Raw genomic sequence first — 13953 nt, 5'->3', positions numbered from 1 at the left:
GTGATAATACTGAAAGACACGTCCTCTGCAACATTTTTTCATCCCACTGTAGTGCAAGCAGCCATAGTCTACAAGAGAGTAACAACTCTGCTCTAAATTCAGGAGCAGTGCAGCATTGTTGCCACACCATCACAGGAAGAAACATTAGGCAGACTACACTGGCAGGCTCAATGGGTATTTGTTGGACTTTCCAGGGAAACAAAGAGAAAACTGTAAGTGCAGACAAATTTATAATTTGCTTCTACAGTTCCACACTGGTTTTCTGTGCCTAAAACACACACTGATGCAGTAATACGTATGTATGTTGTTTTTTCCATAACATACCACATTGCAGTCAGAGAAATGAATGGGTCCAAATTTGTGTGATACTGCGGTACGTACTGTGTTATATCTGCATTACACCACAGGGAGCTGCTTAAACTTGGCTTGCACGACTTAAAATTCAAACTCACAATCTAAAGTTCAGTTCAAAAATAAAAAAAAAATGACTTCCTTTACCATAAAATGGGTGATATAAAAGAACAGCATGCTAAAATCATAGCAATTTCAGTACCTTATATCTCAAGTTTTGTACAAAATATGGGGACTATTGCAAGCATATCTGTGAATGCCATGAGTTCTTTTATGTGCAGGTAACTTGTGTTTTAATTTTACTAGCACTTTAATATTGCTGTTTAAAAGCCATAATACTAATTAACTTCTTATAAATAATACATGTTCATGTTGGTAGGTATGTCTGGCATAAAATACATACCTAAATAACTATACTAAATCTTCAATGAACACCTGCAATTAAGGTACATAAAAAAGAGCCAAATGACGTTGCTTTTTCAGTTGAGTAGAATAAGTTTAGTTTGCACAGAGCAGAAAAGATAAAGACATACTATACGTGTTTAATTCTAAAGGATCTATAAAGATCTATAATCATAAAAGAACAGACGAGCAAAGTGTAAATATGCAAATATAATACAAAGCATTTAAATCTAGAAAAAAAAGACAAATGTAGAGGATCCAGCAAACAGTCAAAGGCAATAATGTGTTAAATGCAGAAGCCCGTAGCAACCAATATATAATGTTTTTGTCTAAGGAAACAAGGGAAGAAAGATTTAACTCCACATGCATTCCCCTCTTTCATTAGTTGGAAGGTATAAGTGGGTCCTGGCACTGCTCGAAGCATTCAAGGACAGGCAGTTGTATCACCACTCTTTGTGCTCAATGAGACATCTGCCTGTTCTTAATTATCCTTACATAGACAGGTCCGAAAAGGCAAGATAATGTCAGTATCAACCTACCTTACAAACAGAGGGCACTCTGCAGCCAGAACAATGGTCTTATCTAGCAGACAACGTAAGTCACCTGCTGTGCAGGTATAGCCAGGCTTCTGTGAGCGAACGAAAAAAAACATCCGCAAGTCTTCTCCCTTACAGAATGTGAGTCACTCCTGTAGGAGGCAGGGGTGTGGAAAAGGGTGTCACCTGTAAATTCTTTCCACATATTAAGGGCTTGTGTGTGTCAAAGCACTTTTGCATTTTTTACATAACTGGCAACTGCTTACTAGCCAACAACAGACACTGTTGGTATTTATGTACTAGGCTGTACATTTACATCTGTAATATATATAGATATATATATCTATATATGTACTGTATATATATATATATATATACTGTAAATATCAGCCCATCTGTAAGTAAAAACCTAGTTTACATGAGCATTGCTGGAGGGTAGACACTGAAATACCTGAAGAATGCTGCTTATCATGTTACAAGCTGTAAAAAGCTGAAGAATAATAGAATTCGTAAAAATGTTTAACCCTATACTTTATATAAGACAGCCTGAATCCCGAATAGGCTCTTGATGCTATTCAATAATCTCTTGGATTGTAAACTCCAAGGAGCAGGGCCCTCCTAACCCTCTTGTATTGAGCTGTATCGTTGCTGTATTGTCTCCCTTCATATTGTAAAGCACTGAGCAAACTGTTGTCACTATATAAATCCTGTATAATAATAATATAGGAACCATACTTTAACTATCCTTGCCAGCAGAGCATGCCAACCAGTTAGATTAATGGTTGTCAACTTATGAGTTACAGGGGGCCTCAACTGTGGTCCCTGACATCACCTAGGAGCTGTGCATAATGTATGAAATACTTGAGAGGATTGCCAGACTGCAGACTTAATAGAGGAAATGATGATCAGAGACTAATAGAGACCAGTGCTATTACCCCTAATCAATGTTCCCACTACAGACTGCTGAGGTCTGAGAGCCACACATCATATACCAAAGGGCCGCATGTGTATCTCTCTTAGGGAGAGCGCTGCACTTTATATTTATAATATATTATTTTTAACCACTTGCCCTCCTGAGGATTTACCCCCCTTCCTGACCAGGCCACTTTTTGCGTTACGGCGCTGCATTAATTTAACCGACAATTGCGTAGTCATGCAACGCTGCACCCAAATGAAATTAACGTCCTTTTTTCCCCACAAACAGAGCTTTCTTCTGATGGTATTTGATTGCCTGTGTGTTTTTTATTTTTGCGCTACAAAAAAAAAAAGACCGACAATTTTGAGAAAAAAACTGTATTTTTTACTTTTTGCTATTAAAAATGTCCAGTAAAAAAAATAAAATAAAATGTCATCATAAATTTAGGCCAAAATATATTCTGCTTCATTTCTTTGCTAAAAAAAATCCCAATACGTGTAAATTAATTGCTTTATGTGAAATTTATAGCGTTTACAAATGGCGGTATATATACTGGGATTTTTGCTTTCTTTTTTACTAGTAATGGCGCCGATCAGCGACTTATAGCGGGACTGTGGGACTGCGGCGGGCATTCTGACACTGGGAGGAACTGACTTGGTGTCACTGACATCCCAAGTGACACCAATAGTGATCAGTGCAAAGAAAAAAAAGCACTGACACTTTACTAATGACACTGGGCAGGAGGGGGTCAACATGTGGGGCGATCAAAGGGTTAACTGTGTGCTGGGTGTGTTTTACTGTTGGGCTGTGTGTTTTTGCTTCACTGTAAGTACACTGCTTTGCATGGCTGACAGGGGAGAGAACTGTTTTGTTTGCAAACAGTTCTCCCCCCCCCCCCCGTCGGAGATGCTCGGCAATCACCGGGCAGCGGTAAGTAATCACCAGCCGGGATCTGGTGATTGACAGCCGTGGCCACAAATGGTGGCCCAGGGTAGGGCACGTGTGCCCCTACCCAAAGGTACAAAATCACATGTATATGTGATTTTGCGCACCCATGCTGCCCTATAGCAGTACTCATATATGCTATAGGACAGACAAGAAGCGGTTAAAGAATAAGTTCACCTTTGGAACATGTTACATGTTCCACCCATTTTTAGGGTGGAACATGTAACATGTTCCCATAGCAGCAGCACAACCCCCCCCCCCTTTTTCAGATTTGAAAACAGCGCAGCTGTGCGGGGGTCTGCCCATACGGCTGCATCATTCATTCATGGACTTCCATGAATGAATAAACTGCAAGTCCCGACAGCCTTAGCGGCTATTGGCTTGTAGTTTTCAATGAACTACCATGGCGCGGAGCACCATGGTAGTTCATTAAATCTTCCTATCAGAATTTTACATCCCGTACGGCAAGCAGATATTCTGACAGGTCTGCAGGAGACCTGCATGACATGAACAATCTACTGATCACTGGTGCAATGCTTTCTAGGCTCAATTGGACAAAAATAATAAATGCACATTTTTTTTCCTGCAAAAAAATGTGCATTTATTATTTTTGTCCAAAAGGTGAACTTATCCTTTAATTCTTTTTATTGTTTTTCCAAGAAAACAAACAATATTTTTATTAAAATATTTTTCTGCAACATATTTATCCTTTATTTCCTCTCAGTACAGTGTGGTAAAGCTACACATCTGAAAATATTGAAAATGACCTTGAAATGACGTTAACATGTTAAAGGTTTTATGAGATATTAACAATTGGAGATACATATACGTTTGTCTCCAGCTGTAAAAATATTTTTTTTTGGAAGAGCTACTAGTTATGTAATGAACAGCATTTGGACAACGTGTCATATGGATTGAATAAATAGCATTACCTAATTAAAATCATATACTGTATATTATATAACTAAGACTATGACATGATACTAAGATGCAAAGCATATGCATTACTGATAAAATATGACACTTATACTAACGTAGGCAAAAGTCCAAACTTTTTTTTTTTTTCATTTTGGATACTGTTAGGGAGAGTTATAATCTGTCAGTTTTGGGGTTTTTTTTTTTTTGCAACATGTTAATTTGGAAGATCTTCACTTCCAGTCCCATTGCCAAAACAGGAAATGAGATGAAATCCCCCCAAACTAAGGGAATTCCTGGTTGTCACCAGAACTAGTGTTCCCCTCTATTTCAACCAAAGCATTTGAAACCTCAGCTCTTAGTAAAAACAATAACATGAAAAAGTATACAGCTCTTTTAAACAAATTGATAATCACTCAGAAAGGAAGGAATGACATTTATTCTAACAATTCTATGTAGATTGCCAAGGGCAACCTTTTATAAAGACTTGTTTTTCTAACATTATACAGTGTTACTAATATGTACAGTATAAGAAAGAATACCGCTAGCTTTGCACATGTTGACTCTTTGTCTTTCAATGAAAAACCAAACAGCTTCACAAGGTGAAATAGTTTAAAGTGTATGTATAGCTATGTTGTTTTCTTCTTAGTTTTGAATAGACTAGGGAGGGGTCAGAACTCCTGTTTATTATTTATTTTGTGATTATTTGCTGTCTAAGTTTCACTGGGGAGAGTTCTTTTTACTTCCCTTATCATGACGGCAACAGGAAGTGAGAAAATTAATCTGTACAAAGTCAAGGTGATGACAGAAGTTCAAAATGCCAGAAGTTCTAACCTTTCCCTATTTTATTGAAATTCAGAATAAAGGTTTTGGCAAAAATACATTTTAAAATCAAATTAGAATATGATGTAGCTGGCACCCACTGGCTAGAGAAGAACCAGTTTCTCCCCTCTTCCTGCTGCTGTGTGTTGGCAGAGCGGCAAAGCTGCGGGCTGTGTATGTCTGCCATCTCTTCCCCTCTCCCACTGCTGTGCTCTGGTCAGAGTAGGTTGTGTGCTGAGAATGTGGGTACAATAGGAGAGCAAAGTCCTGATTACAAGTCATCACAATAGGTGAGCGCAGCTGCTCCCTTCCCCTCTTTCTTGGACACGGAGGTCACAATGGATCATGGGACTTGTAGTTCCAGAAGGGCACTACAATGCAAGTGAATGGGGGCTGTAGACCTGCCTTGCAAATGGGGGAGGGGGGAGAGCATGAGAGTTTTCCCAGGCAAATGATTGGAGGAATGCGGACCTGTTGCTGTTTGGATCTTTCCCATGGAGAGTGCCTGGTGAAGGCTGGAGTGCCAAGGACTGAGCCAATATAAGCCTCTTGTGCTTCACACTGTGGGGTACAGACCTGCTGCTCCTACCTGTCTGTGCCCACATTCAGAGAGACTGAACCTGAGAGAGCCTGAGGACTGAGCCACCGAAAAGTAAGTCGCTATGCTGGGAAGAGAGCTGGAGAGACCTGTTGCCATGTGAGTGTCTACACCTTGTGGGGACATGATCGTGAAGACCTAGCCACCACAAACCACCAATCATTTGGGACTGGATCTGTTGTGTACCAAGAGCAGGGGCGGACTGACCATTCCGGCACTCGAGCACTGCCAGAGGGCCCGGGGTCAGTAGGGGGCCCCATGAGATGCCCCTGGTACCTTTCATAGGTTTTTTTGGGTGTGGTTTGAGTTAGGGCAAGGACACAGGGGTCCCATGATCCATTATTGCCCAGGGGTCCCATGAGTTGCCAGTCCACCCCTGACCAGGAGTGGTGAGCAGAACCAACTATGCTTATCCCATTACTGACCACAGTTTATGTCAGTAGAGATTGCCAATTACTTAGAAATCCTACAGTCCTCCACTGCATACAGTTTAAAGAGACAGTAACGTGCACCACTGTACAGATAGGTCCCAATGTTAGTCGGCTTAAATTTGCTAATTAAGGCACCAGATACTTTACAGCCATCCCTAAAGGTACCCCTCTCAGTAATGTGTACATCCACCCACTTACAGTAAATGTGTATGCGCATTATTATTCATGTTCTGATGTGTGCTGACATCTAGGTGGTAGTTCAGTGCCACTACAAGTCATTTATCTTTGTATTAGGTATCTCCCTCTGTGCTTCCCTCCTGTTTGTTGCTATATAGTTCAGTCCTCACTAGATCTTCCCTGCTTTTTCCATGTTTCCCCAGTCAGTGTTAGTCATTACAGATACAGAATGCATAAGGCTATTGTCTTTAAACTTTAACCACCTGCTGGCCCCTCAGAGTAAATATACAGTGAGTGGGTGACAGGTACAGACACAATCATGTACGTACGTATGTACCCAATCCCTTGCTGTGATTAGACACAGCACAAGTTTGGCAGCAGATTTCAGACAATGATTTTGGCTAAAATCCACTGATTGGCTGTGTCCAATCACACACAGAGTTCTGTGTGCATAGGAACAACAATCTGGCTGTTTCTTCAGCCAGATAGCAAAGTAAAATCAGCACATATTACACACATTACAGATTGCTAGGCACACAGTTAACCCCTTGATTGCCCCTGGTTGTTAACTGCTTCCCAGCCAGTGTCATTAGTGCAGTGTCAATATTAGTGTCACTAGCAATGTCAGTGTCAGAGACCCTCACAGATAGTGGGGTTGATTTACTAAAGGCAAATAGTCTGTGCACTGCAAGTACAGTGCAAATGCAGTTGCTCTAGATCTGGGGGGAAGATCTGAAATGAAGGGAAGCTCTGCTGCTTTCTATCATCCAATCATGTGCAAGCAAAAATTTTGTTTTTTTATTTTCCTTGCATGTATTTGTGTATTCTTTGCTAAGCGAAGCTTCATCTTTTTTTACTAAGCTCTGGAGCAACTACACTTGCAGTGCACAGTATACTTACCTTTAGTAAATCAACACCAGTGTCTTTTAGCACCAGATTTCCCACCACCCTATCACAGTCCCACTATAAGTCGTTGATCACTGCCATTGCAGTACAGCATCTAATGGTCATGAAGGGGGCAAAATCTTCAAGATGTTAAGTGGTTAAAAAAACTGAAAAAACTTTGTGCTGGACTTACCTAAAGTAAAATTCAACTTCTATTCAACTTCTGGTGAAGAGTTGAAATGCCAGTGGATGGAGCCAAGTCAGCAAGTGTTCATACCATCTGCTTATAAGGAGGTATGCGTTTGCATATATATATGCAATTGAAATGGAATACTCCCAAGAAACCTTTAAGCAGCTAACAAGATTTCATGAAGAATTATATTATATATACTGTATATTCCTGGAAGGGTTAAAACCTCTGTTATCTTTGTATTTCTTTTTTTGTGTACCCCCTCTATTAAACAAGTTTAAAACGGAATGGAAAGTGGATGGAAATCTTCTAACTTCCTTGATGGATGCCAAAGAGAACATGAAAAGAACAGAATCCCCCAATAAAGATACCTTCAGCAGTAAACACAACTTCTTTACTGAGGAAGGTCTAGATTTATTATCCCATGAAGGAGATTTCAAGTCTTTTCCTGTCAGGTGCCACACAGCACAAGAAATCCCTTTTATGGGAACACAGACAGCATTTAAAGGGTAATTTCATCTTTTAAAAAAAAATCAGAAATGCACATTTTTTGCAGGTAAAAAAAAATGCGCATTTATTATTTTTTCTTCCTGGAGCCTCTAAAGCATTGCACCAGCGATCAGTAGATCGCTGGTGCCATGCAGGTCTCCCTCTGACCTGTCAGTGTATCTGTTTGCTCGTACATCCTGTATGGGCAAGCAGATACTTACTGACAGGAAGGCTCAATGAACTACCAAGCCACTGTGGAGCGCTGTGGTAGTTCATTGAGAACTACAAGCCGACAGCCGCAAAGGCTGCCGGGATTTGTAGTTTTCCCATTCATAGAATACTGTGAATTAGCGATGCAGGTGGGCGGAGCCCTGCACGGGCACATTTTAAAAAAAATTATGACAGCTAGCAAGGAGGAGAAGATCCCCCGCCAACTGTCACAATGGGGATCAAGGGGGTGCGGAGGCCGGTCCGTTCATAACATGTTACATGTTACATCCTGAATATGGGTGTAACATGTAATATGTTATGAAAGGTGATCTTATCCTTTAAAGTCAGACATTTAAAGTTCAATAGTGAAATAGAATTTAGAAACTGTAAAAAGTTATTTTGTCCTGGGAAAGGGGTTCAGCTTTGGGCACCCAAAAGAGAATTAGGCAGCATGCACAGTACACCACAGTAAATTGTGGGTGTGGCAAAAAATTAAGGGGCTTAAAAGCTCATTCACACCAGTTGTAAGGTGGGAAATGCGAGTTTCCATGCGTATTTCCTGCACCTTGTGGGAACAAATAGCCATCTCTAGACGCACGCGGGTACCATTAATTGTTAATGGCACCCCAATGCATCTAGAAAATGTGATTCCATTTGTGGCCACCAAAACACATGGTGCCGCAGTATCATGTGGTTTAGTGTGGCACAGCTTTAAATGTTGTGCCTGCTGCTTTTTGCGCATTCCTACGCATTTGCCAACCCATTGAAATTAATGGGCTGTCAAAAAAACATGCCGTGCGGAAATGCTACAAAATGTGCATGTTGTGGTATTAACTGACCCTTAAACAGGAGGCAGCATACTAAGTGCACTGTCACTAATGCCACAGTCTTTGTATCCATGAAAAAGTTAGCCCCCCTTACAAATCAAAGTGTAGCGCCCACTAGGTGAGGCTAGTGTAAGGTATGTTTATTTTTGGCTTATGGTAGTAAGTCTGATTTACTGTGGGTTCAGTGTGAGGTCAGGCTGACTCAGCAGATTGGGACTCTATCGCCTCCACCTGGTTCTGGAGGTCCATGGAAGCTTCCAGAAGCCAGTAGGCGGAAAGCTGGAGACCTCAATCTGTATATTCACTGGATTCTGACCAATCTTAGGCCAAGAGGCCCTAGTAGTGTGGTAGACTAGCCCATAAATATGAGAGAGTTGGGTGGAATATGGATTGCTGAAGGTCTTGTGTTGTAGCCTGGGAGGGAGCCCCAGAGGAAGGCTTCTGTTCTGTTTCCAGGCTGGAGGTTGGAAGCTGATGAGAAGCTGAAAGAGGGAGCTCCACTGCCCTGCAGTCCATCGGGGAAGGACAGCCTGCAAAGCTTGGAGAGGAACCAGCCCAGCTAGAAAGCATGAAAGTAATTCTATCCACAGCTGCAGGACAAGGACAGTGGGAGTACCTCTACACTCCCAGGGCCTAGACGGGAGAAGTCTGCTGGATGCAAGTTCTGACAAGTCTTCAGGGGACAGTTCAAAGCTTACCCATTCCCTTATCCTGGGATCAGATATCGTAGGCAGGTGGACTGCTATTCTGTAAACTAAGGGGACCAAGAGCTCCTACATGTTGTCATGTTGCTAAAAAAAATCCACTCGGGGACACCAAGCTCCTAGATGGGGGTTATTCTACTAAGGACTGTGATGGTTCCAGCTGGAGTGCAGTCAAGCGTTTGTCTTTTTTTTTGTGTGCTAGAGCAGGAAACATCCTCATTCTGCTGTTTCTTCAATCAAATTGGGCATCCCATCCAGATTTTTAATCCCTAATAAAACAACAAAAACCAAGCTCATGGACTGTTTACTGACTGTGGATGAAAGTGTAGAAAATGTGTTTTGTCTGGCTGTGCAGAGCTTAGGGGGACCCAAAAACTCAGAGCTCCTGAAGAGGGTACACAAGTAAAAACAATGACAACTGGCAAAACCAAAAATATGTCCACAGAGAATCAATACTGCAATAACAACCAGAACACGAACATCATCAGTTCCATACTGACACAACTAGAAACATGTCTACATAGATATAATTAGTACTATACTGACACACCTGCAACATGTCTACAGAGACAGTATCGGCACCATAATGACACATCAGAAATATGTCCACAGCATCAGTATCATAAAAGAATTTATGCTACATGCATTACATTCCAGAAATATGCATTACATACTGTATAGGTTATACCTTTTTAACCTTTACTCTCTTGACAACCACATGATGCACATATGCAACAGCAGGAAAGGTGAGCTTTAGGCCTCATGCACACTACAGCTCAAGAACACCCCTCCATGTAAGCCTACTGTATGTGTCCATGCACATATATGAATTTACAGCTGTTTAGAGGCAGAAGCATTTAGAGGCAGAAAAATAAATCACTTGGGCTTTAACCGTCTCCCGCCCGCCATATAAGATAATGATGGGCGCAAGGCGGTTCTCTCGCGTGGCGATCAGTGGTGCGCTGTGTCCCTCGGACACAGAGGATCACCGATCAATGGAAAGAGCCGAAGACGTCGGCTCGGTCATGTGATCAGCTCTGTCCAATCACAGCTGATTGCATGTAAATAGGGAAATGCCGGTTATTGGCATTTCTCTCCTCACGAGCTGTCATGCTGATAGCTCGTGAGGAGAGGAGAGCCGGTAATCGGCATTACTCAGAGGGGACATGTACACTGATCATCAGGGCACCAATGATCAGTGTGCCCTGATGATCAGTGTAGCCCCAGCAGTGCCACCTGTTAGTGTCCATCAATGCCAGCTGTCAGTGCTCATCAATGCCACCTGCTAGTGCCCATCAGTGCCACATCAATGCCACATATCAGTGCCTACCAGTGCACATCAATGCCATTTATCAGTGCCCATCTGAGCTGCCTTTCAGTGTCACCTATCAGTGCCAGTCAGTGCCACCTATCAATGCCAGTCAGTGCCACCTATCAGTGCTGCCAACCAGTGCCGCCTATCAGTGCGCATCAGTGCCGCCTATTAGTGCCATATATCAGTGCTGACTTTCAGTGCCCATCAGTGATGCCTGTCAATGTCCATCAGTGCCACCTACCAGTGCCTCTTCATCAGTGCCCATCAGTGCAGCCTCTCAGTGCCCATCATTAGCCTCATTAGCACATATCAGTGAAGGAAAAATCACTTATTTATAAAATTTTATAACAAAAACTAAGAAAAAATTTTTTTTTTTCAAAATTTTCAGTAGTTTTTGGTTTGTTTAGCAAAAAAATCAAAAAACCAGAGGTGATTAAATACCACCAAAAGAAATCTCTATCTGTCTCAAAAAAATGATAACATTTTCATATGGGTACAGTGTTGCATGACCGCGTAATTATCATTCAAAATGTGACAGCGCTGAAAGCTGGAAATTGGCCTGGCCAGGAAGGGGGTATAAGTGCCCTGTAGGCAAATGGTTAAAGAGAGGAGCATTTAGGCAGAAAAAACGACTGACCCATCCAAACACCTGTAAACGTGTTTGAAAAAGTGTGGCTTAGGTGCGTTTTTGAAGCTGCTTTTCTCCTACCAGGAGAAATGCATTTAGAAGAGCTGGGAAAACGCCCAGTAAGTATGAGGCCTTAACACCCAGCCGTTGCACATATGCTTCCATGAGACAGCGTGGTAACCAGGGGTGGACTGACCATTTGAACACTCGGGCACTGCCCGAGGGCCCGGGGTCAGTAGGGGGCCCCATGAGATGCCCCTGGTACCCTTCATTGGCTTTTTCAAAGGCTTTTTTGGGTGTGGGCTAGGACACAGAGGCTCCATGATCTCCTATTGCCTGGAGGCCCCATGAGTTGTCAGTTCACCCCTGATGGTAACTGCACGCTACCAGCTTGTTGACTGAGCTGTCACCAATAGCTCTTAGTCAATGCTTCTGGCTGTCACCGTGGTCTCACCATGGGAAGCCTGTCCCACAGACCCCTGATCATGTCATTGCTATGACAGCCAATCACAGCAGTCACATGATAAAGAAGCTGCGCTGCATAAAAGCCCACCTAAAGGACCACCAGGTAGCACCGTAAAGGAGGTAATGAAAAAAAAAGTATAACTCCAAGTAAAGAATTAGCTCACAAAGGATAAGGCTGGTATATTTTTTCAAACCTTGGGCTGCCTGAAGGATAAACTCTTAAAACTTGAGAGAACTGTTATTAAATTAAATATACATTACATGTACACTGCACTTACATTACATTTATATGAAATATACATCACATGTACATTACACATACATTACATTTATATGCAGTTTACATTACACATACATTACATTGGCATGGCATGTACAAAAACACTTGGTGCTGCATACTGTTGCACTGTCAATTGAAGGAAGCTGCGAGCTTACAGTCACGGTGAGCGCAGAAAGAGCTAGCTAGGAACTGTGAAACCAGAAAGAACCATATTAGCAATATAATATTGGCTTTTAAACTAGTTCTTTCTACTTTGTCTATGACTGCAAGCTACCAGGCTCTTTTTTCTGAGCTCCTCTAGTGTTCTAGCCCATCATAGTAAATAGAACTAGAAAAACTACAATTTCTGGGGAAATTGTGTGAAGTGTTCTTGCCTCCACCAGTAGTCTACAACTTGAGTGGGCAGAGTAGCTTTTGTCACTCTGCTGCATGCTCACACACCTGGGTTCCTATGGCAACTCACTCTACAGCAATGGCAGAGGAGCGGTTAAAAACAAACTGCTCCAACTTGCTCACTTCACTGGCGGTTGCCATCTTCAAACGGTTGTAGTTTTAAAATTATAAATCCTACAACGAAGAACTTGTGAGAATCACAGGACCCAGACCTACATTTTGATGCATAGCATGTCTCTGAAATATTAAAAATGAAGGCACAGTCACAGTTTAGAAATTGCCCTTCAAATTTTAGGTGTCTAGAGTGGAGTTTCAATGAATGTCAATGGGCGGCGTGAGTTGCAAACAAATGGTCATATTGTAAAAACTATCGGGACTATGGCTTAGCCGTCGACATTTTTGGCAGCAGAGATAGCTGAACGTTTTGATATAAGATTTGTGTAGGTGGGCTTGACAATGAGGGAGTGATGGCAGTTTAGAAATCATGTCCTGATTTTTCAGCTCACACTCTAGCTTTGTCAGCTCCCACTCTAGTTTTGAACATTGCGCTATTCATTCCTATGGGACCAATTTCACCACAAAAACGGCGATATTTCGTAAACCATTCAGCGAAACGTTCCACAAAGTAACAGCACACCAATTGGGAACAATCCGCACGTTTCGGTATATTACTGTCTATGTAGTGTAAAAACTGTGGGAGGAGTTAGGGTGGTAAATTTGGCTATAATAATAAGAATATATATGTGAGATAACAGTAAGTGGTCTTGCCATGCAAGAACACTTAATAACAGTTTCCGTAGTTCTTTAAATCGCTCTCTGTGACTGCTAGCTTATAGTTTCTGCAAACACAGAGAACTAGAAAAAAACTATTATTACTACTACCGTGTTTCCCCGAAAATAAGACAGTGTCTTATTTTACTTTTAGGTTAAAAAATGCACTAGGGCTTATCTTCAGGTAGGTATTATTTTTAGTGACTTTTATTTTTTTTATTCATTTGGTGACACCCCCTCCGACGATCCCCGCAGGATGGATCAGATCTGCGGATTGAGCATAATGGACCGGAGTCCGATCCATTATCCTCCCCAATCCGCAGATCCAATCCATCCTGCGGGGATCGTCGGCTTGCAGCCTAACTGATCTCTCCACCAGCTCCACAAAAAGGTACGTTTTAAAGCAAGCCCCCCCCCCCTGCCTTCTCTCTCTCCTCTCTCTGCCCTCTTTCTCCCCCCCCCCTCTCTGTCTTCTCTCTCTATGTCCTCTTCCCCCCCCCCCTCTCCCCCCTACCTAATAAATGAAGCTGCAGTGCTGTCACCAGGGTACGGGGATTACATACTTACCTGCTGCATACTCTGCCCACCCCTCCAGCACTCTGCCTTCAGCACCCGTGGCAGGGATGTGGACCTGCCCCTCTGCTGAAACTCCGAGGAGAAGAGGTGTCTGAAGTGCCTGCCTCACTGTCCGTCCCCTCAATGC

The 13953-nt window shown here is 42.3% G+C and overlaps 1 protein-coding gene across 38 annotated transcripts in view; it reads right to left on the bottom strand.

The window, feature by feature from the left end:
- The window catches only part of SCEL (sciellin), a 125253-nt gene extending 123818 nt beyond the window's left edge, over window positions 1-1435 (bottom strand). For all 38 annotated transcript variants that reach the window (XM_089680413.1, XM_089680418.1, XM_089680424.1 and 35 more), the window contains exon 1: window positions 1293-1435. The gene's annotated coding sequence lies outside the window, so the exon portion shown is untranslated. The remainder of the gene's footprint in view (window positions 1-1292) is intronic.
- Between the last annotated feature and the right edge of the window lie 12518 nt (window positions 1436-13953).

Source organism: Staurois parvus, unplaced genomic scaffold (assembly GCF_062004578.1).
Source record: "Staurois parvus isolate SC_StPar_1 unplaced genomic scaffold, SC_StPar_1.0 ptg000243l, whole genome shotgun sequence".
NCBI classification, from domain to species: Eukaryota; Metazoa; Chordata; class Amphibia; order Anura; family Ranidae; genus Staurois; species Staurois parvus.
Note: the sequence above shows the minus strand (reverse complement) of the source record. Positions and strands in the feature narration are given on the sequence as shown.